This window comes from Prorops nasuta, unplaced genomic scaffold (genome assembly GCF_024137725.1).
Source record: "Prorops nasuta isolate Cenicafe-Biocafe unplaced genomic scaffold, Cenicafe_Pnas_1.2 PNAS00006, whole genome shotgun sequence".
Lineage (NCBI taxonomy): Eukaryota > Metazoa > Arthropoda > Insecta > Hymenoptera > Bethylidae > Prorops > Prorops nasuta.
The window spans coordinates 5,329,524-5,354,045 of NW_027116803.1; the positions used below are offsets into that span (position 1 = coordinate 5,329,524).

Consider the following 24,522-nt stretch of genomic DNA (forward strand, 5'->3'; position numbering starts at 1 on the left):
TTCGACGAGTTATAAGTAACTACTAAAACATAACCGATAGAGGAGAGACGGGCTATTTTTTATAGCCGAAGATAAAATCGAGAATCAAATACGACCGAAGATTGTTTATGTCTGTAGACACGTATATGTACGACAAAATATAAAGCAATAAAAAGTACCATGCAATAAACGACCGATCGGAAATCTACTATTTTTGTTGGAGAAACCCAAGAAGACAAGGTTGTTTTAATTATATCCGGTAAAACTTTGCAATACTTTTGCAAGTTAATTAACGTCATTTCCCAGCTACTACACAGCATCGTTTCACCGTTTACTAAAATCTCGGCGATCATCGGCGGAAGCTTTGACAATTTCGCAACAGCTACTCGCCGCTTAATAATTACGAATATGCCACGTCCACCAAGTGGTGAAAGTCAATAATTAGAAACTTTGAGTTACAGCATATTTACGTGTCTCAGTTTATACAGCATGAATCAAATTTCGCTTGATTATCCAACGTGATATTATGGAGAGATGTAAAAATGATTTGCGTGAAAAGCAGGTGACATGCACCGTGCAGAAATAGACGCATGTCGATGGTTGGTCAATCTTTGGGTATCTATAGTATATACATATATATTCCTATATATATTATAAGAGGGGTAGGTGGATCGAGGGGATGGAGTGAATGAAGTTCGATGATAGGCAGACAGGGTCTCGATATATTCGTAGTAATGGCTGCTTGCGGCTGACTGCACCTATCGTAGGAATACAATGAGACTCTCCCAGAGAGTACTCGTGTCGTATCGTATTCTGTAAACGTACCGTACGCGGATTGAAATCTTCGATCGATAGCTGGAATACGAGTGAAACGGCTCGGGGAAGCACGGTTTCGTGCAGCCAGTCTGTAACGTATACCAAGCTGCAATGCAAACTTCTACTCTGGCGAAATTGCACCACGAATTTTCCCTTGTATCGTCGCGTGTAATGTGTCATTGACTTGTAATGTGTCTCCAGGGCAAAAACTGCCTGAAGCAATTCCTTGGCGGCTGAAAAAGGTCGGTGAAATATTTAACAGCGAAGAGGAAATTATTTATCAATCTTGCAGGAGAATGAACATATATATATATATATATATATACTGCATATATATTTGGTTGGAGATTTTGAAACGTTAGGTAGATTTTGGATGAAGGGAAAACAGGGGATCGAGTAGGGATGAGTAATTAATCAGAGATGGATTAATGAGGGAAGTGAATCGATCGTGATTCGATCTGGCATGTCTGGATAATTCATGTTGGCTGTAGGAAGCAGTCGGACCGTCTGATCGATGCGAACTAATTTGCCGTGTCCCGACGTGACAGACCGGGCTAGCTCTATCTTCAAGTAATGTTAGGATTAAGGCTGAGCAACTTCGACCATAGCGCGACGGAACTTCCTTCCTGCGGCCGGAAACCTCGCGATTGATGCTTCACCTGTTCCACACCACAGAACCTTCCCAGTAGATATAGCGTATATGTCCTAATCCCGGCAAACGACACTCTGAGCTAATTCAATGCTACCTATAGATATATAGCATTATATTATACGCGATACATCCTCCACAAATCCACCCTCCCCCCTCTACAGCTACTATATATACCTTCTCGTTAAGCTATTCAAAGTCCTCTCGCCAGAAACAACAGATTTAACAGCGCCATTCGCCGCAATGATCGAGCTCTTGCGAAAATGCTGCACAATTTATGAAATAAATTCGTAAGTATAGGAGGATTCTGGAAATTAAACCATGTCCGACTTGTGTAAACCTTTACTACTTGTTTTAGAGCACGGTAATAAAATGACCAGAATAGTTGGCTAGATTTTTCCAGATTCATATCGACGAGCCAGTTTGGATTGTACGTGCATCAGGAACGATCAGAAGAGCAATGAAAAATCTTCCCATTCTCGTGTCGTTAAGGGTAGGACGAGGATGAAGAGCCCAGCCGTATATAGCATCAAACTATATATATATACTTTTTGGAGCATTCTAGATACACCGATCACACACCATACTGTGGCAAATATTTTGTGAAATATGCAAAGTGTCTCGATAGGTAGAGTATATCGTTCGTTAAAGCGTGTCGTGGCTCTGCATGACTGAAAAATTAATTTCCTATTTAAAAACAGGGTTCGAAAGTCAATTGGAGATCGAGCCATCGAACGCCTCTAAATTGAATGATAAAAATGAGAAAGGAAAGCAAAGGAGAATATAACTGCAGTATTTACGTATTATGTACTATATAGAGCAGTCGGTTCACAGAGGTTCCACGAAATAATTCAGGGATCACACGATGGATGCAGGTAAATCCTGGTTGGTGGAATATCATCGTCGCTTCAGCCGGAATGGTCGTAACCATAACACGCACGCAGTAGTAAGGCAGCGGTAGCACATAGCAGAGGCAGCTTCAGTTTATTATAGTGGCACCAGCCATGATAAATTACACGTCGAGCCTCTTAGCTGTGCATCAATGTAGTGGCCTGGGCACGCGGCTATGGCTAGGGTACTATTATTTGTCCATACACGGCCCTGCTATTCCACAGAGCCAAGTAAAATGGCGCGCGTGCTGATGCTAAACAACAGGAAACGTTTGCCAGGATGCACCATAGTCTAGGGCTAGCGTTCTCTCGACACAGCTCCAGCCATGCCGTAACATTCGGCTGGAGAAAATCAACTCGACCCAGTGCGTTAATGAGGCTTGCTCGTCGTGTATAATCATTTGATTATATATTACATGATGTATATATACTACTGAATTAGGTAATTGTCTAGAATAATACTTGGATAGATGGTGGTAGGTTTTTATCGGAAAGGTCAAACATTGGCTAAAATCCTGATAACGATCCAGCAATAACAGGGACGATGCTATACACAATATAAATTACGAGATGTATAGCGGTAGGGGGGTGGAGGTGTGGAGAGTTTTCCTACGAGGCATTAACGCGCGATCGTGAATTAAGCATTTTCGTATGATATATGTAGGTATCGCTAATCCGTCATGTAGGATTGCAACACAATTACACAGTTAGCCGCAATAGAACAGAGGTAATCCGAGCAGAAGCGCGCGGGCGTGGGAGGCGGTGGAGGGATGCGCGAGTGGGTGCGAGAATAATTTATCAAGGCTGGTATTTATCTCTATCGGTGAAGGGATAGTGACACGGGATAATTCGTATGACAAGAGGATCCTGTTCAGGTATACACGGGCATACTTTGAGTGGATGCTGCAGCGAGGGGAGGGGAGTGAAAGTGGAGTGGCTGACGGGAGAGGAGTGTCGAGTGCGTGTGTGCGTGAGCGTGAAAGTGACAGAGAACGGAGTGGGCGCGTGAAAGCTACGAGAGAATGGAGAAAGCGAGAGAGTGAGCTACATTGCGCCACGCACAAGAGGAAGGGGAGCGCTTGTGTTCATAACGCGACCCGGTATCGGTTGATCCAATTTGTCTCATCCCGATACAGCTCTCCCTCTGTTTCTCCTCTCCTACCCCCCCCCCCCCTCTCCCCATCCCTTCTTCACCTTTCCGTTACGTGGTTGCGATAATACACCTATATATAACACCCAAGTCTAACCCTAACTGTGCATCCAACGATTCAACCATTCGTCGAAAAATCGCTCCATGCAGAATTTCAATTAGTACTTTCCTTCCACCCTTCATTATCTTTGCTCGTTCAACTGAACCGATGTAATTATTACTTCTACTCGCTGCATGATAGGTATACGTGTGCAGCGATCAACCGACCCTGCCAATTTTTATTTCGGATCTCTCCCCACCTCCACGAAGTCGACATTCCTTTTTCCTAAAATGAGGTTACAAGTTTGAAAATTTATTTTACCAAGCGCTATATTTGCCAAAGGGAATTGCCCGACAGAGTATGTTCAATGAATCATACAAATTCTTGAAAAATAAAGATAAATAAAAATTGAGAGGCAGGAGAGGTAAAAGGTTTCTTGCGATATTGAATTATACACGTTATTGGCTCCGCGTATAAAGTATTCCTTTATCTTCCTCTGCACAAGAGGAAAGGAACTCAATGAGGATTATCGGTGGATTAAATAAATTAAATGAGATAGATTCAGCGACAAAGTTTACGTTTGAAGTATGATGGAATAAGGAAGGAGGTATTTTTCAAATAGTCCGATATTAAGAATTCTCAAAGTCCTCTATTGTATCGAGAGGACCGGGCTTTGTCCTTCGCTTGAGTCTACGCTCGTTTCACCGCCGAGGAGATTCTAATTTCACGATTCCAATCTACTTGAATCCCACCTTCCGCTCTCCCTTTTCACTGTGTACCCCGCACGTTACAGGGTCCCGTCGATCGACCACCAGCGACCCGCTCCAAAGCCCTTGGATTCTCAGGCGGAATTGCGACGCGCGCCCGATTGCGTGACTCGAATTAAAGCCGACTCTCTTCGTACGCCCCCCCCCCCCCGCCCCCTCCTCTCCTTCCACCCCCACGACCACCCCTCAGTATTCCGAACAGATTCGGAAATTTGCACGAATTCAAATCTAACTCGTTATTCCGGCCAAAAAACATCTAGCGATTTAAGGACGCTCGGAAAGCGAAAAAATTTCATTTGCTCGAATAGAGAAAGGATTAAAGATAAAGGCTTGACAGGGTGGGGGGGGGGGGGAGTAAGACGTAGGAAAAGGGTGAACGCGAGAGGGAGGGGGACCGAGAGTCTTGGAAAAGAGCTTTAAGATAAGGATCGACGTGTGGGGAACAGAATGGAAGGATAAAAGAAAGTTGAGAAAATTTTGAGATTATGGGAAGGGAGAAAAAATTTAGGAAAATTAGGGATGATCTCGAGAAAAGATTAAGAGGGTAAAAGTTCCAAAGGGATGTGCAGGGGAGTTTGAGTCAAACCGGTATAGAGGCAAGTCGCGTTACGCATAGGCGTCAAGAACGTATCTCGACGGTGTATTGGAGTTACACCAGGGGATTGCGGGTGTACAAATGGTATCAATATGTATCCATTAAGCCACTACTTCCCCTCGTCAGACATAATGTTTTGGGGCTTCGGTTGCCAGGCGACCGTTCAGCGTTTCGCAAGGAACCAACGAAACGGGACGGAAGTGATCGCGATCGAGCAGACAACACTTACTTTCCCACCCTACTATTCCACTATGCCACCTACCAACGAGCCCCCCCCCCCCCCCCCTCCAGCCTCCCCATCCTTTCATCTGCTTGCTATTTAGCCTCAAACCTGCACCCCCCGTAAAGGATATTTCGATCCTGACCACCAAGATAATCCTCATTTTTCTTTCAAATCCTTCGCGTCGATCTTCCTCCGCAGGATTAGCCGAGATCCTTGAACGTTCGATCTCTCTTGACTTTATTCTGTCCAGAAACGACCCTCTATGATTTACCAAATTACTCTTGCACGTCCATTTTACACGCTTTTCCATTTTTTGTGTGTGTACCTTTTATGCTAATTCTCCTAATTCTCCCAACGTCGTTTTACACTCGGCTAATTGAGATTTAAGATCGACCGTGCGTGCCAAATTCGACGTCGACTTCATCGATCCTGGCGTCCTCGGTATTTCGACTGGTTGAAAAAAGCAGCAGTAATTGCTTCCAAACCGAGTGAGAGGGAGAACAAGAGAGAGAGAGAGAGAGAGAGAGAGAGAGAGAGGGTGGGGGAGATGCGAGGCGTGTGACGGTTATGCAAAAGTCTAGCTTGGGAGCTAGCAAGCTTTTAGCAGAATTGCTTTCACTAACTGATTACATGACGTAATATCTAAGGTTATTTTTGCGCTCGTTCTTTCTCGCCAGACTGACCATCTGTAACGAAGCGGAGGTCACAATTAAAGAAAGAGGCAAAAACAGTATACAGGCACTGCACATACTAAACTATATAAAAGTCACACCGGTATGCGTATATATATATATATATATATATATAGAAAAAGAGAAATGGAATGAGAATTCCATAGAGGTGTTATAACACGGTTATCGTGGCTTAGCCACGGCATTTACGAGTAGAATTTATAGTTTCATTTTGTCTTATCAAACAGGCCCGGAGAAAAAGGCTGAGAAACGAATGGCAAATTTTGTACCGCGGGTCAATGATTAATTCGTGTAGCTTAATAAAGCCGAAATTACGTCGAGAACAGTTTGTATGGTTATTAAGCACACAACGAATATGGATCGATAGAGCTACTCGCCTATGCTATACTGGCCACAATTACTCGAGCGTTATATTAAGTAGAATGGGTCTGATGGATTACTAGACACGATGCTCAGGGTCTTTGCCCACGTATCTATCAATAATTAATCATGCCAGATTTTGGTGTCTGGAAAGTTGAAGTTGTACATATATATATATATATATATATATATATATATATATATATACTGATTGGAAAATATCGAGAGAACGTGTATATTGTCGGATTAAACTGTTATTGGTCGATGGCGAAGAAAGCTCGTGCAGGTTTATTGGAGCAATTGAGAGGAAAAATTGTCTGCCGAAAGAGATTTGATTTAATTTTGCTGCTGGGTGGTTTTAATGGCAGGCAGGTCGGTCGTGGTGGAAGCTCCTTTGACTACGCGGCTTTGAAACAGGAATGCGCGTCAGCAACATTCTCCGATATACTATATACGCCCATTGTACTTTAACGGAGTGGAACAGGTCGACGCTTGCAGCATCCAAGAACGTCGCCGAGTCTCTGTACGCGTCGCAACAGACCCTAGCCCGATTCTCCCGTAACCCATCTCATGAATATTTAAACTGGATATTAAAGGCGCAAAATCACCGCACAAACACCGTCGACATCGAATTTCCAGCTAGGAGTAATCGAGCCCGGAGTCCTTCGGCATCGGAGGCTCTACGGCCGCTGTGTTTCTACTGCAGTCGCCACGAGGCCAACGACTCGTTCTACTTTACTTAACTTTAAAACTCTGCGCTAGCTCGCTGGCGGAGAACGAGCGGCATATTTATCGCGCGCATCGATCCCTCGAATGGCCCAAACGAATTCGATAAAGGGAGAATAGTTGCCGAGCGTACTGATTTCGCTTAGAAATTGCTGAAAGGGATTCGAAGGAGTTATCTCGCGTGCATTGAGTTAAAATATATATACCTATATATACACAGATGGAATGGGATAAATGGCCGCATTAAAGATTCGCCCTACAAGCGAGCTATATACAGGAGACTTTTGGGGGTGCGAATAAAAGATGCTATATTGTTTAGCCAAGTAGTGCGAGTATTCTGATTCGAGCCCTTCGCCTTTTCTCTCAGGCCAAACGGCTTTCCTTTGTAAGCCGCTCGTCCGTGCGTTAAGGTCCGGAAATATCGTTATGAATAATGCAGCAGTGTCTCGTGAAATTCGAAAATGACTGAGGCACGGACGCTGTGTGGAACAGTACTCCGCGCGCGGGATCTCAGTTTGCCATGTAATTTACGAAAGGAGAAAAATGCCTGAAATATCTCGATGAATGCAAAAATCTTAAACCAAATCATCGTCGTGATGATGGGGGATGGGCGTGAGTTCTGTTCGAATAAATTAGACCATATATACATCGTGCATTCCACGTAACAAAATGTATCGTGAGAAAGCTCGTATGGCACATACGATACAAAGACGATAATCTGGAGCAATTAATCAATTAACGCTAGGACTTTTGTTGGCTTTGCTTTTTTGTCGCGGCAGCTTATCATCGAATGCCGTAAATTTGCTTGCGGCGGATGGATGTTCGCTGTAGGAATTTATTGTTTAGCGTCGTATTCCAATTTTTCGTCCGGCGTATATTTGCTTGGTGTCCTGTTCGGTGTCATATGGCAATTTATCGTTGAAAACGCGCGCGTTATGCCGGCGGGTGGGTGGTGGATGCATGTTCAATCGTGAGGTGGTGGCTGCTGCTTCCATGGAGTAGCAATGTCCGTTTAGAGAAGGGTTCGCAGCCGGCCAGCAGCCAGACTGGGCGTGTATGGTAGCAAAGAGCTGCAGCATGGCACCGAAATCTAATCCCAGCTAGCATTGTACCTTATGGTGAAGTGCAAGGAGATATCGTCGACGCCGTTGTCGTCAGTGCAGAACAAACAAGTTTGCACGACGGTCCAACATCTAATACGACCCGAACTCCTTGTCGGAACCGAAAGCAAATCTTGTTCCTGTGTGCTGTTGCTGTCGTCTTTGCTCGCACAACTTCCGACCTATTTAGCGTCAGAAACAGAGACCGGATCATATTTCCTCGTACGCGAGCCAATTATATTTCGCCTCGCACTGGGTCCTGCTCGTCCATTCTTCCACTGAAATATCCAAGCGGATCTCGAAACCTTGAGAGGGAACGAGAGTAAGGAGCCAAACACGTGTCTTCTTCCGGGTGTACGTATATATACAGACAAACGGCATTATTTTTACTCCCGGCCAATAACAACCGTGCGAGCTTAGACTCTTGCCCGTTTCCAGCAGCAGCCGCGTTCCAGCTCCATACTACCACCTTCCAGTCGAAATGAGAGTTGTTGCGAAACTGTGACCGCGCGCGCACAGGCGCTAGATGATTCAACCAACTTTCCACGTTTTTCCCCTCTCTCCCCCAGAAACTCTGTCTGCTTTCTTTCTCCCTCGGTGCGCTAACTTACCACTCCACTTTAGCCCGCGCCGCCACGAAAAACTCTTCCATGTATATAAGAGGCTAAAAAAGCTTTATTATTTCTACTGAAAACGGAGGGCAAATTCAAGCTAGTAGAATATATAAGGTAAGAAGAAGTTCTTTCGCATTTTTCTGTTTGTTTGTTGGATATATAACCACGCGTCGTTAACGCTACCCATAAGAGATCGTTAGACACACCGGGAGTATCGCGTTAAAGCCAGCTCATTCCATCTTCTTGAGCAGAGCGCAGAACATGCGATATTATATGTGATTGCCTACAGCTCTCTTTATTTCAAACAACTCTGTTTGTATAATTGCTATACGTATACGTTATTCTTATATATATACATACCCGTTAATGATGGAAGTAGATGTATGATTTGATTAAGAATTTTGTATATTCGAAGGGAGGAAAATATCGAAGAACGAGTGGTATAACTGCACAATGCTTTATATATTTAGCTCTCATTAATTCTGTCCCATTAAATAAATAAAAGTTGAGCACCGGAGATTATTCATAGTCGTAGAAAAAAGATTGATCATGGTGGGAAAACTAAAAATGGAAGGTTGAATTATTAGCTCGGTAGGATCTATAGCTATGGATAATTCTTGGTCGGTTAGGTAAATTCAATTAATAAGCTGGATTACGGGTATATGCGGACGGATAGTGCGAGATGGTCGGGTTGCAAATGGAAAAAAGTAATATCGAAGGAAGGGACGTCGCCATCTTTAATACCAGTGAGTCGATAGCCCAGTCAGCTATTCGTATCCTGGCTGGCTAATCCGAAGTTAGCTGGTATGAAGAAACGGAGGTTCGATAGGCCCCCATGATACCCGCCAGCTGACAATACTTCAACGATCCACGTCGCCGCAAGCGAATTTTCTCCACTCTTTGTCCTCGCATGGCGACAAACGAGCTACCTTGCTATTCCTACGAATTGCCTTAGGCCAATTAACCGTCTCTCCTTTACCGTCCCACAAACACACTTTTTCCCCTTGCCCGAGCATTAATCCTAGAACAAATTCATACGTCTTTCTCCCGACTGAAATAAAATGGGAGTTACGAGGGAGCAAGGAAAATTTCCACTCAACGTCAATCGGATGAAATCCATTTGTCTGATTACAGTTTTCACGAGAGAGATTAGGGCTTTTTAATATTTTATCCGTCGGCTGCTATAGAGGCGTGTCGGTGGTGAGGGATGAAAATTAAAAAGCCGATTCTTCGCAGAGAAAAGAAAAATATAATAATAATAAGGTGAAACAAAGATTAAGTCTTTTTTCAGCAGATGCGTCTTGATCGCGTATATATACAATCCACTTGGCAGTAGAGCAGCGTCAAGTGTGTTAATTGGAGGGCGACGGCGGTGATGCGTGATACCAGGAAAATTGCATCTCAATCGGTGAGGAAGGGAAGGGGGAGGGGGAAAGGTGTCGCGAGAAGTGGAGGAAAAGGCCCAAGGGATCGTGGAAAATGGGTGAAAGGGGCCACGGGATACACAAGTGATACTGAAACGTGACCAAGCATCCGACAGATCGTTAGGGGATTGAAAGGGGTTGCGAAACGAGCGGAGAATGCCATAACTCTCCCATGATGCTTGTGCAGTCCTTCTATATATATATATATATATATATAGGTGCATGGTATAGAGCATACACCGGCTCTCTTCTATCCCGTACTTGGCTTTTTCTTAAGCGTTTTCCACGTTACACGAATTGAAGCGTCTAGTTACCAAAGCGTCTACTCCTCCACTATATATAGGCGGGCTTTGCGATTTTACAAAACGCCTCATCACGGTTCCCAAGTTTCTTTCCAACTACGCAGCGTCGCGTCCACCCCCCACCCCCCAACTCCTCCCCTCGATGGTAGGTACTCTTTGCAGGAATGCCGCCTCGATTGGTAGCGAGAGGCTGCACGACGAAACTCCTGCAAAATACTTCTCTTCAACTTTTCAACGAACTGAAAACAATCGTGGCGAAGTAGCGAGATACACTTCCGGTCCTCGCGATTATAATTAATTATACCGAAAATGCACCGAGCGTTATTCCTGTCAGAGACCTCGAGTTCCGTAGAGTTTTCAGCACATTGTAAGATGTTTACTTTGCTGGGGGAAAATTTCCTACTGGCTGGCAGCACGACGACGCGAAGAGGACGGCAGAGCTTTAAGATTGTTTTAAATACACGCAACACGGCTCTCTTTCGCTCTGGCGGCCGCGCATCAATTAAAAGTTTTCCACGGCCGTGGGCTTGCTACCTTGGCCCACTATTCGTCACATCAACGACGATGCGGCCACCGCGGCCAAGCTTTGCTCTTGGGGGAATCAAGTTATTGCTCTCCGCTCTCTAATGCAGCAGCATTTCCTTCCGGAAATGTCACGTAATTATCCGACGGCCGTGTGCCTCTATCTCTAAAGGAAGGAAGGAAGAAAGAACGAAAGAAAAAAATAAAAACCAACCAATTTCTTGGCTAAACTGTCTGCAGCAGGAAGATTCCTGGAGGTAAGTCGCGAACTGGCAAATATTTTAATCAATCTGGGATTGTAGTCCGTATAGTCTCTGACTTAGCTGAAGTATCCAACTTAGCGAACGGACGAGCTTTCAGCCCGTAAATTTGCGAAGCGCCGGATGTAGCGAGAGAAGAGGATAACTGCTATGTAGTACACGTGCACTATCAGGCAATGAGAAACTTGTCTAAGCTGGTCTATAGGTCCCCGGAAGTGCTGGAACTAGTCTCGAATTAGCCTCCTTCGCTTAAAGACAATGCTCTCCATCGCGATAAAGCTCCACAGCTACCTCGCGTAATTCAATCAAGAAATCTTTTGCGACTGCGCCCTGAGATCACGTCTGAGCTCGCTAAACAAGCAAATTAATATTTTCCTTTAATTAGTTGGGATATCATTACATTACCTCTGTTGTAAGAGCTTTTGCCGCGCTCTCTGCCCCTATATATATATATATATATATATATATATATTCTGTACGTGAGCCCGCGCCAAGCAACTATATATGTATATAGCAGAAACGGCGCGAGTGCGTAAGCTGAAGCAGTGTGTGCGTCGGCGTATCCATACTTGTCGGCCCTGTCGGATTGTTGTTAATCCGCGACTCGAACACTGGTAATCCTTTGTACCGCGTGGAAAGCCAGAATGCACGAGCGTTTTACCCCACGCCGTTTAACATTTCCTATACCAGCCTATGAAAGCCTACCAATTGACAGACACTGCGAAATACCCCGTCAAAGTCTCACGCTCCTATGCGTATTGTATATAGCATAGAATAAAAAGCGATTCGGTTTACGAATAATTTTTATTTCTATTTTTATATCCAACCGAAAAAAGACTTTTATTATTTTCTCCCAGCATTTTTTGCATTTCTACCTTGTCACCTCCAATCCTATGCTTTTTTTTGTCTCATTTTTGCATTTTTATATAGCGATGTTTTCCCTCTCGCTTTTACGACCAATTATGTTGAATTATCGTGGTACGCTGCCACGCGATATAAATTAAAGTTCGCAAGGTAAGAATCTTTTCGCGGAATGGCGACGCGAAGATATAAAATTCCTATATAGCGACACGTGAAATTCCTTTTAGACACTGCATAAGACGCACTCATCTGATTTCCAGCGCGTTAAAATACAGAGGGAAATTACTGTAAAACAAGTTGGCATGTTTGAAACGTCAAGTGGTGTATTCGGGCAGAGGGATTTTACGAACCTCGCTATTCCCAGTCTTGGGTGACGTAAACGAAAATTTCACGAGGTTTCCGCGTAAACGTTGATATTTCGATGAAACGTTCAGTTTGCGTGCGTGCGCGTATGTATGTGTGTGTGTGTGTGTGTGTGTGCGTTGGGGGGATATCACCAGAAGGAGAAATAAGGGAGTCGGGATCGGTTGCAGCGGGCATTAATAACCGAAGGGAAGGATGAGGGTAAGCGGTAAGCTTTAAAAAAGCATAAAAATGTGGCAGAATTGTTAGGACAAAAAGGTCAGACCTACGGGGCTTGGCAAACGAGGCCAGGAATCGCACGGTGGTTGCGCGATTCTTAGCTGCGGCGAAATTGATGGGAAGCACAGAAGTTTAGTGGCCGCCTATATATCACGGAACAGCGGACCAGCGTCTGCTGGAGGACACGAAAAGGTTTTGAGGTCTTGTAACTTTAGTAAACGCGCGAGGGAAAGTGGAGGAAAGGCTGCACAGTGTCCAGCCGGAAGAACTCGAAATACGTCAAACCGTATATACCGTTTCAACGATCGATCTAATAAATCGTCCTGCGCATATATATACGCGTTACTCGCTAATTTTTCATCGCTCAAATAATTAGTCGATAAACGCATCTTGATTAATTTAGCATCCATCATCAACGACCTTCGTTACACGAACAACTGTTACACGTCAATTCTAATCAATCGCGTTCCATTGAGAATCGACGCAATCGAAACTGGTCCGAGAATTGAGAGATTAATTAACGCTAGCGTAATATTTAATTATCATTATTGCACTCTGCTCTGCGCGGTTAATTGATTTTAAAAATTATCACCTATCTTCAGGGCGGGATGAAGTACGGCTAAGTAGGTATTTTCCAGGAAATACCTTACGTCAACGTTTACGTCTTTCATTAGCACGAATAATGGAACTTGTTCACGTGTCTTTTTACGATCTTTTCGCGGCAGTACCGCAGTCACACTCCAGACTTTCTTAATTGAAGTTTATCGCTAATGTTTGTAACTTTTTATGACTTCACTTTTCATCGCGGCATGTGTTTCGCCAAAGAAAAGCCCGTAAATCACTTTCAAACATAAATCAACTCTCCTCTCATAAATCATGACTCGCACCAACAGCTCGAGAAAAATTTATAAATACCATTAAACTCTCGCGAGGAGCGAGCGTTGTTTATCGCGACTGCTATGACTCGATTGCAAATTTCGGCAAATGCAAGATGATGCTGATGTACGCGCTAGCTAGAGCTCCTCCAGCATCTTCCGGTAGTAAGTATATAGTTTCGGTACGCCTGCAACCTTCGCTATCCAAACCGAAAAGCTTCCATTTATAGCTGACCCAATATGGCGCATTAATTTGTCAAAGAGAATGTTTCGTATATGCAGATCTGGCAAATTTAACAAATGCATCGCGGAAATTATTCAACGTAAGCTTTCCAGCGTAGAAGAGTAAGCTAAATTTAGTTTGAGGTTACGGCGCGGCGGGCCGCCGGGCATCTTCCGAAATCACGGTAATTGCTCGTTTGTGATAATTATGAGAATAATTGAGAGTCATACTCGGAGGGCATATTCATTTGCTTCAAAGAGGCTAATGGCGAAAGCTCCATCGTCGCAGTTCCTCTTCTTGGTCGCGAGAAGCATTAAGCTTTATCATGCACCAAATTACACGTGTGTGTGTGTGTGTGTGCGTAGCGCTGACAACTCTCATTATTGGTTTGAACGTATCTTTCGGACCAATGGAACACTTCACGAGGCTCTCTTGAAACGCGGTATAGAGAAAATATTTTTTATCAATAATAATGAAAGCAATTTGATAAAAGAGGAAAATATTTCAAGTGGCATAGTGGTGAATAGTCGTCGCACGATATAGCCTATACCGATGATGATGATATCGGTAAGTCACTAAGTCCCATCACTGCACATCGATGAGTTCTCGAAGAGCCAATGGGATGAGGAGAAGCTATAGTACGATGGTGGTGATGGAACTGGAGGAGTAGGAGGTTTCGGGGTGGTTGGTACCTCTGACGTGTCGACTTGTAGAGGCCCGGAGGGTGAAGATCGATTGAGAGAGCGTCGAGAGCAAGTGAGAGTCGGGGGTGGGGGGGGGGGGGGGGGAGTAGCTACCTCCGGCCGTCACCCTTTCCTCAAGAAAGGGGACGATGCTGTTGGTAGGAGAAGGCGGCGAAGGAGCAAGACGGTGTCAGCAAGAATGCTTGGCAGGGAAAGGGAATAGGGAAAAGCAAAAAAAAAAGAAAGAGAAGAAGGGAAAAGGGGTGGCTAGGAGCTGTAAAGGGTAGAAATTGAGGGAGGTTAGGAGCGAATTGTGGGTGGTCGAGGGTCGTTGGGCTGGGTACGCACGTCTTAATAGCGAGTATGCCGGAAGTACACAGAGAAGCGGAGAGAGTAGAAGTCTTTAGTTGGGTTTGGGGTCACGCCAATATTACTTACCACCTCGAATAGAGCGATAATTTAATTGATGCACCGACAACGCTTCGACTCGTCGACGTTACTGGTGCGTCTATGAATTAAAACTTTCAACTTGTCTGCTCCGTCGCTTGGCCAATCGCAAGAATTAACTAAGTGGTCGTCTATAGTCTTATATTTGTTCTCCACCTGCTAGAGTATATCGATTATTCGAAATTGTTATAATTTCGAACAATTAATCAAGATGTATGAATAATTTAATTAATTCCTGTAGTGTTAATTGATTAATTTGTTTACCGGTGCAGCGAGATATCAAAGAGGAAAAATGTACCGTGGGGAATGGATGGATGGATGGATGGACGGACGGACGGATAATTGGCGAAGATATAATTAATAGATCAGGGGAAGAGGCGAAAAATTGATCAGACCTGTCAGGTATTCGAGGATTGTACGGATAAAAGCTCGGTAAGGGGAAGGGATCCGTAATTCCATGAGAGTGTTGCGTGTATTAATGCGTTCCAACACACCCTTTTCCGAGTGGCCGGTGAAACGCGGACAAAATTATACTCGCGCGGACGCATTCTGGTAATCACTGCGTGTCCCGTCGCGACGCACGGCGTCGCAGGCGCCTTCCCGTCGCGCCGTTCAACCGACCGGCTCCCTAACAAATTACCAACTCCTTCAGATACGACGAAAAATTAGCATTCATTCGTTATCACCAACAAATCTATTCTTACATCGCACTAGCAAAATTATATCTCCACTCCAATTTCTATCCCAGCGACCAATCGGTTAATGAAAAGTCGCAGCAAATTATTGTCAGAGATTTTCTCCTTTCGCTTCAGAAATATTAAAACTTTGTCGTCTGAATTAAAAGTGGAAATAGAGACGAAGGATCGACTAAATTGCGTACATTATTTCTTCCTGACAAATTGTTTCAACATCTTGTATCGATCATGAATAAGAAAATAATCGTTTACCAAAACTTGTGCTCGGCTATCAAAATATACTTTTCAGACGATCAGTTGAATGATCCAGTATTAGTGAAGACTACGGGACGATTGGTTATACCTTCGAATTCTTTAATCTGCAGCATCGCTACCTTTATTATTCCCACCTTATTTTTCATCACCAACTGGACACTCTCTGCTGATTTTAATAAAGTGCAAACATTCCTACCATTTATATTCAACTCTGATCGAATACCTTAAATCAACTCACAGCATACGTAAGTAACCGTATCGCATATACCTACTTCTCGTGTGCTTTCATTACAGCCGTATGCGCCGTTGCAATAATTTAGTGTTTACGATCGAACGGGGTTAGAGAGAATGGAGAACCGTAGATCCACAGTGGTCAATCTATATTTATATTTGTGTTATGATAGTGTTTTATGTCGTGTTTGTCGTGTCGGGTGGCGATCGCACTTGGACCGGAAGTTCTGGTGGAAAGAGTAAGTTGGAGAAGGGTCGGGAGGATAAGGGAGGAGGAATTGGCGTAGAGATAAAGCGGGAGGTAACGGAATTGCATGAGGAGGAAGGGGAGGAGGTGAGTTTGTTCGCGCGCGACGACGTACATTGCGGCTGTCGGCTGTCGCGGCCATTCCAGCTTCGTACTCGGAGGAAAGGGGTGCGGTACGTAACAATGTTTAATTGGCAACCGTGCCACAAATAATTATCCCGGAGCGCGGTTACGTACGCACGTCGTCCACACGGCTAAGCCTGATTTCCTCTTATTCAATCTGCTTCACTATTCGATCCCGTGCGAAAAGCATTCCAAATTTCCGACCTTTCCCCTCTATATATATATATATATATATATATAGTTACAGCAGCTCCGATCATTAGTCAAGCTCCTAATAACTATTATAGCTCTATTTAAAGTTAAAAATCGTCCAACTCTCTTGTAGCTCTTACGAGAGAAAACGAGACGATAAATTAGTGGGTGTATTATACGTATTATAATGGTCTGGGAGTGCTATTAAGCGAATTGAAAAGTTATGATTTTATCGCGGGTCAAATTTACCTCTTAGCTGGATTCCCGCGATAGATTTAGTTATCTATAAAAAGTGTATCGTCGTTCCGTTATTATTGGATTTTACCGCAAACCACGTAATCTCTAGAGGTGAATGCAGAGCGGTTCACGGTATAGCACAGTCGAAACATTTATATTATAGTATATAGAGGAAAATTCTAGTGGAATAATTCTTCTATCGCTCTCCAGGAATAAAATTATTTTCGGATGAAGCATTGATCTCCGGGGAAATAGAGATGGATATACATACATACACACACGTACCTATATCCATATATGCATGCGGATGAAATAGTGAGAGAGTAAGTGCGAAGAATTAAAATGAGACATTTGATCGCGTTTCTGGGAGATGAGAGAATTGTCGTCCACTCGTTAAACACTTTCATCATCGCATTTTCAATTGGCAGAGTGGACTCGTGGCCGTGGCGTCGCTGCACCGCGTCCGTATTCTTTTTGCCGGAAGTCGGACGGTACCGTCGCCTTTAACGAGCGCGATGTGTGCAAGCGAGAAGATTGAAAAAAATCCGCGCGAGCTGCTCCAGTCTAAAATTACGTTTCCGGTTGGAGCTCGTAGCGGAAGCTCGAGAAACCGGAGCTGCACTTTAGCCAGTAGATTATCGTAAAGACAATTTGATCCTAACGAATATGAAGGCTCATTTACATCGGTTCCAACGAGCAGAAGATTCCTCGGCATGCTGCAAACAGTCAGCCAAAATTCGAGAGAGAGAGGAAGGAAGAAAAATTAGAAGAAAATCTTATTAAATGCTTAACCCAGAATGGAAGGAAATTTAATATCAATAGAGTTTTCAGCGATAAAAGAGCTAGCTGTTATTGTATTTTACGACTTGGTGGAAGATGTCATTTCGGGCCACGCGTCGGGATAAGAGAAGGAAATGAAGCGGCGTACAGAGGTATTAACATAAATAAATATGTATAGAGACAGCTCAGCGGAGTCAGGAGTCGGGACTATAAAATTATACCCTCTCATAAAAGCAGTTTAAAAATGAGAAAAGGGTGTGGATGCGCGGCAGTGAGATTTGCAAGTGGGTTAAAGGGGTTCGGGATATCGGGGTGGGGGATGAGGAATGGGTGGGGGATAGTGACTAGTTTGGTAGAATGGATGATCGGATGAAGGGGGGGGGGGGGAGAACGGAGAAGAACGAAGCCGTCAGTGAAAGAGATAATCTCTGTTTATCTTGTAATTCCCTCGTAATACCATTATAGCATCCGGCTGGAATCCAGCACATTACTGGCTTAAATCTTTGTTTTCGACCAGCCACCGCTGCTGGGTTCGATGGGTCGTCGCGACGAAGGATTCCAGGCGTCTCTGTAATTGAATCGGCCGTTCTTAACGGCAATAAATTCACGAATAACCGGCTGTACCAATCGGTATTGCACCGTCCTGCTATCCATCCACCGTGTGCACTGCTTCGAGGCATTTTCCACTTTACGCCGGCCATCTTTCTTGCGACGCGCGCGGGGCCTCGTCCAAATTGCAACAAATCGATTCATCATGGATGTCGGCGATAAAGATTAAATGACAGAAAAAATCAGGTACACCTTCTGTGCCGAAATCACTATAAAGAGAGAGAGAGAGAGAGTTTGGGAATTATTTGTAGCACTCCTCGTTGACGCGCGCTTTTAGGACGTAGGAGCGGGGTTTGATTGGAGTCATCAGAATCGAAACACGCGATTGTTGGTATTTAATAATCCTCGTAGATATTATTGACTATAACTACTGGTAAGTAGCGAAGCTGATATATCGGGGTGACGCGCGAATGGCCTTGCGAAGGTGTGCGTTTGTGGGGCCAGAGTGGTGGGGATGGGTGTGTGTTTATTGTCAAACGATCATAATTCTCGCGTAACACCAATTATCGTCCGCGGTGGCCTGTGAGAGTTCGGTGCGTAAAATTAATGCCATTACTGTCCGTTTATATTGGCACGCTGGACCATGCACGCACGCCACTCTTGGCAAATTTGCGCTAATTATACAGTCCGACTTAGCAACCGTAACCTGTCAACCGATTTCAATTCTGATTCTGATGAATAGCTGCCTTTGCAGCGTCCTAGCCAAAATAGCGGCGCATCGTACCGCAATTCTAACTGGCTCATTGTCGAACCGACTGAATTGCCACTGACACGCCACTTCCATTCATATACTTTTGGAAAAGCCTTGCTAATATCTTGCTACTATCTTTATGGAAACCCTTCAAACCCCGACGCTTTCAAACTTTGAGAATTCCAAAGCTATAATTAGCAGGCACTCCCATAGTGTCCCGTCATACTATCCCCTGCAATATCCAAGTTTTCGTAATTGACTGTTATTACAGCAGACGCTATTCCACTTGGCTGATCAAGGCAAGAAATGGAAATAATTTATACGGGCGTTTAATAAAATCCAAGATGTTGGTTTATCGTGTGCAATTTTCCAAGAAGGCGGCGAATCATGCCGCTCCTATTTTAGGCGAGATTTACCTGCTGCAGCGTGCATGAGAAAACGCATCCTACATCGCCCCGGCTGCCGTCGTCATTTTATCACTTCCAGGCATGATCGAGGCTGCATTGCCTCGGGAAATTCAAGTTTCACGGGGTTTCTTATAGGACGCATCGCGATGCCGCCGTCGCGTCGCCGGTTGAAAAGTTGGATAGCGGCAAACCGAGCGTAATGGGACTGATAAAGGCGACGCGGTGGAGAAGCGTGTGAAGATTCGATTTCATCGGGTTCCTTTATTTACTCTGAGCGAGAGGAAGGAAGTCTCTCTCTCTCTCTCTCTCTCTCTCTCTCTCTCTCTCTCTCTCTCTCTCTCTCTCTCACTCACTCATTCTCGAACATATACTTCGCCCCTCTTCTTTAAAGGCAGACTGGAGAACGCCGGAAACACGAAGAGTTTTATCGAATCAACCACTTTACAGTAATTGTTCGGACTAATAAAAAGAAGCGGTGAGTTTCAGAGCCGAGCACTATTGCACCCTCTTTTGTCCCCAAACTGTCCTGTGCCTTCCCACCCCATTCCACCGGTATCCGCTTTCTTTTTTAGCTTTGGGAAACCAATCAAAATTATCAGCTGATAAGAACTGGCTAGATTCCGTTCATTAACTTTATTAATGTACTTTTTCCGTCTGTTCGTTCCTCGTAGGGGATGGTTTATCCTTCAGCTTTGCGCCTGGCCATCCCTCATCGGCCTCCGGAGGGGGCGGAAATTCCAAGTGAAGAAACAATGAGCAAGTATAGCGCCGGCAGACAAGTGTCCTGGGAATAGCCATTGTTTTTACCCCTGGCGAGCTACAGACAGCATTAATGCCCCTCATAATGGTGAGAAGCACGTAATTCCAACAGGATTACCGACAGATGCCTCTGCGTAATTCTTCTTATACACACTTATTATTACTATATACACCCCCGAGCATGCACTTTTCTAAAGCTGCATCTTTGACAATTGCTATATTTATATATATACACGTTTACACAGGGTTATGCGGGATGAATCACACCTCGCGTTTTTCCACATCGCTCTCGACTATATATAGTACGTCATAAGTATAACAATACCAGCTACACTCTTTATACATATACACGCAAGAAATGCTGCCACTGTTCTGAAAATCCCTTTTGCCATAATCAGTTTTAATCTCCCCTTTTCTTACCTACTCCTACCGTAAGATTATTTTTCTCCGAGAGTACCTACGCCCCGGCATGACTCGATTGCATTGTGAGTTCACGAAGCGTGAAAATTTCCCGTCTGAATTATTTATAAAAAATTCAGCGAATTTGTTCATCAGCAAGCGTTAAGTGCGGAGCAGGGGTGAGGGAAGGTTGGCAGGGCTGTCTATCTATCAGGGACTTTTCTACTTGGTTTTGCTGGCGGGGAATCCCGGACTACTTCGTTGCTTCTATTTGAGGATGTACGCGTCGTTAGTCGCTGGTTCTCTCATTGCTTCTTTAAAATGCAAACCGCGCGACATAACTAACTACTTCTGGGGCCGCTGGGACTTGAAGAGACTGCACGAAAGTGGCCGGTAGCGGGACCGAGGAGCTGGCCGAGGCTATGAAAAGGAGGGAGTACCCCTCGTTGCTCAGACACACGCCAAGTACACACGTACACGCCTCTTCCTTCCCAAATGGGTCACCACCTACCGTGAATAGAATCGCTTAAAATCTGCCAGCGCGAAGACCATGCAACTCTGCGTCCATTCGACGCGAAAACATTTCAACTCTGCTAGTGGAATTAAATCGACAAAAATAAAAAAGGTAAAACCACATCTGTTTCCAACTCTCATCCTCGACCTGCCCCATCGTTTTGAATACCGCGCGCTTTTCTTCCCAAGCGCTGCCAATGCTCAAGGTTAAATGTAATTTGTGGCAAATCCACTCAAGACTGCTTTCCGCTATTCAGGAAGAATACATGCGCCTTCGTGGGTGGAGTGGGTTGATGCGGGGGCGGGGACGGGGGGCAGAGTTAGTTGGATGGGGGACGCACGATTTACTGGCTGAGGATTTCGAGATAAACGCGTTCAAATCTCAACAGCAGCGGGCCAAAAGAGTTTACAGCTCATTGCTGGTGAATTTATGGCGAGGCGTGCTGGAAAATCCACACGAGCATTTCTAAAACGTTGCGCGACCGAGTTACAAAGGGAGGATCTTGGCAAAACGAAGAATCTCCGAAGCTGGACGAGAGCGTTCGTAGCGTGGGAGTTGGGAAAGGCGGTCGAGGAGTGCGGGAAGGGGTGGAGGGGGGAGGGAGTAAGAACAGAGAGATCCTATGAATTCGTGAGTGACCTCGGATATCACGTTTGGTAGCGTCTGCCGAGGTTTCCCACGACTCGTTGTCCGTATATACATATATATATATATATACTATATCTACTACGCGACTTTAAGCTCGCTTGTTTTATGCATGTCGCAGAGGTGTGTTTCCAACTAGAATAAGAAACGATATCATCTTGGAGCACGTCTAATACAGATCTATTAGATCCTCCGCTATCCAAATAGGCCTACCTTTATCCACTTATTCAGTCATCCAGAAGAACATATTTATCCACCGGTGTCCTTGCGCTCCTCACCGATTTCTCCTGAAAAAATTCAAACAATTTATACCATTATTAATCTGTCACCTGTAATACTCTAGACACTTATTTTATTCTCAGCTTATCTATTGGCTATACCTATCGTTATTTCATACTCTTTTTTTCAGAATATAATTATAAATAATTACAGTATAATGATAATAAGAAAGCTTATGAAATTGGAGTGACTGCGTAACAGGTATATTAATTGTAACTGTTATAGCTATTTCTATTATTAATATGATAAAAGGAACGAGAAAGAAAAGCACACACAAGGTATTCTCTTGTATATATTTTTCTTGTTGCGTTTGAATGGGATTGATCACTGCAGTCGTGGTATTTTTTATGTATAGAGCGTAGGAGAGGAATATCTGATTTTTAAAAATGTTGAGTAACAGCATAAAGAACGATTTCGGTTAAAATTTACCTCGTCCTCGTATATATGAGACATTTAACGAAAATTTACTAGCCTCAAACTTTTGCTAGGAAAAGGGGAATTTTTCTGAGAAATTCTAGCGATCCCGATGGATTTGTACTGCGAATTTGTATTCGCGAGAAGCGCGACGTTTCGTTACCGCAATTTAATTCCCACCGCCTGCAGGGATGGTGCAATCAAATTTTCATTAAGGCGCCGTGAACCAACATTCAAAGTGCATCATCTTTACCCCGAGAACGAACGGTAAAACACGACTCTGGGCTTCTCGTCGGAGGTAAAATGATCCTGATGCGCCACCGCGAGAGGAGAGCCGAAAAAATTGCCAAGTGAATTAGGAAGAGCGGACGAAACAATGGACGGTGGGAAATTATCATAATCCAAAGTGCGAAATCTGATGGGAGAGAAGTGTAGGAACCGGTGGAAGAATAGGGAGCAATCACGGAGACGCCGCGGGTACGAAGAGTGGATGGGAAAAGTTTGAGCGAGATTGGTGCGGGAGAGTGAGAGAGAATCGGGCCATGAATCCATGATTTAAATACGGTCGCATTTTACACGCATGCAAAGGTAATGCGTTTGCCACAATATTATTTTCCGAGCAGAATGCTGAAAAGTCCATAGAGTCGCTCATGAAGAGCAGCGAGGTATTGCGGAGAGGGGTGGGGGTGGAGAAAGAGAGGCGGATGGTAGGGGTGAGTGGTAGAAAAGAGGAGGAGGAGGAGGAGGAGGAGGGGGTAACATAGCGGATAATAAAAACCCGCGCTCGAGTCGGTCGAGAGCCTGGTTTATTCAATACAGAGCGTCGGGGGTTGGGGATCAGCCAATCGGCCTTTCACCCCCTAGGGCAACGATGGAACGCGCAACGACGATGTAGCCTTGCTCGCTGATTCTCTCTTCTCGCTCTCCTTCGCGTCCTTGTCCTCAGTCAGTGTTATTTGCATCCTCCCCCCAGGCCTCTCCTCTGATTCTTTCCTCATCTGCTGCACCTATCGAATTCTCCATTTTAAGCCATTCGATCTTAATTCTTTCACTCGTCTCGTCCAGCCCCTCCATTTACTTTACATAACGAGCGGCCACGAGAGAGAGAGAGAGAGAGAGAGAGAGAGGTCATATATATCTATTATATATACGTTGGTTCCGCACCTCCGACCCATCGAAAGATGAGTCTTAAATCATCTCGCGCGTTAGAAATTTACGTAGTGCTTCCTATGTGTTCATAGATTCCTCAAGCTTGTGCGCCTCGATACGGGAATAATAAGGCACGAGTGGTGGCAACTGTAATTGGCCTCTTCCAAGGGTCAGCATCGGGCTTCTCGCAGCTTTACGATCCTTGATATCACCGGTTTTACGATTTCGTATACGAGCACCCTCGTCTATACGGAGTGAGCCGAATCAGTCGCATAAGTCGTTAAGCCACCAACGAGCTAAACGACGCCGACGATATCGCGAGAAGAAAATTTGCCCTCGTTCCGCGGTTGCGGATAATTTAATTTCCACCCCTTGCGACCATAAAACCACCTTCGAACTCTCTTCTCTCTCCCTACACTCCAGACAATTCATTTTATCCCACTTCTCTCGTCGAACGGTCATGCGATAAATCCCAAGGTAATTTTCATTAAAGGAATTCGAGAAAAACGTTGATGAACTTTAATAAAAATTGGAAGGAAAGCCTTTTGTAATGGAGGATTATTTTTCAATTGTACGCGACTGTTGTGCGTTATACACCGTGGAGTGTATTTTTGTTTTGTTTGTTTTTGTTCGTTACAAGAAAAAGCACGAAGAGCATTTCGACAGAGCTGCCACGAATTTCGATTGGCATCGGGTACCCAATGAACTTTGCAAAAACGATCGACGTTTTCGGTGAAGCCTGTCAGGAGAAAAACAACTGTTGTCAGCGATTTGATACCGAGTACTGGTATGTCATGCATGCCTCGTGACTAAAACACCGGTGTCAGCTTCGCGTTGTAACGCTAGCCTGCATTTATCCACAAGCGCGCTATAAATGCGTTTCTCTGTCACCCCCGCGTCCTGCAGCCGGCCTCTCCTCGTGTACTCCCACCCAGCTTTTTTCATCGCCTCGTTTCCTTCGGCTTAGATCCCTATCGCACGTTCAACGAGCCGCATGCAACGCGATCACAAGGAATCCAGGAGAATTAATTTACTAAAATCACGAGAGAGGATTTATCCGTGGACTGAATTTCTTAATAAAATTAATCCTCGAGCCGTCGTAATGTTCAGCAAATT

General features: G+C 44.5%; 1 protein-coding gene across 1 annotated transcript in view; it reads right to left on the reverse strand.

Annotated features, from left to right (window-relative positions):
• Positions 1 to 24,522, reverse strand: part of LOC136774056 (uncharacterized) — a 114,757-nt gene that overhangs the window by 59,601 nt on the left and 30,634 nt on the right. The window contains exon 2 of the mRNA XM_066728120.1: positions 21,778 to 21,851. The gene's annotated coding sequence lies outside the window, so the exon portion shown is untranslated. The remainder of the gene's footprint in view (positions 1 to 21,777; positions 21,852 to 24,522) is intronic.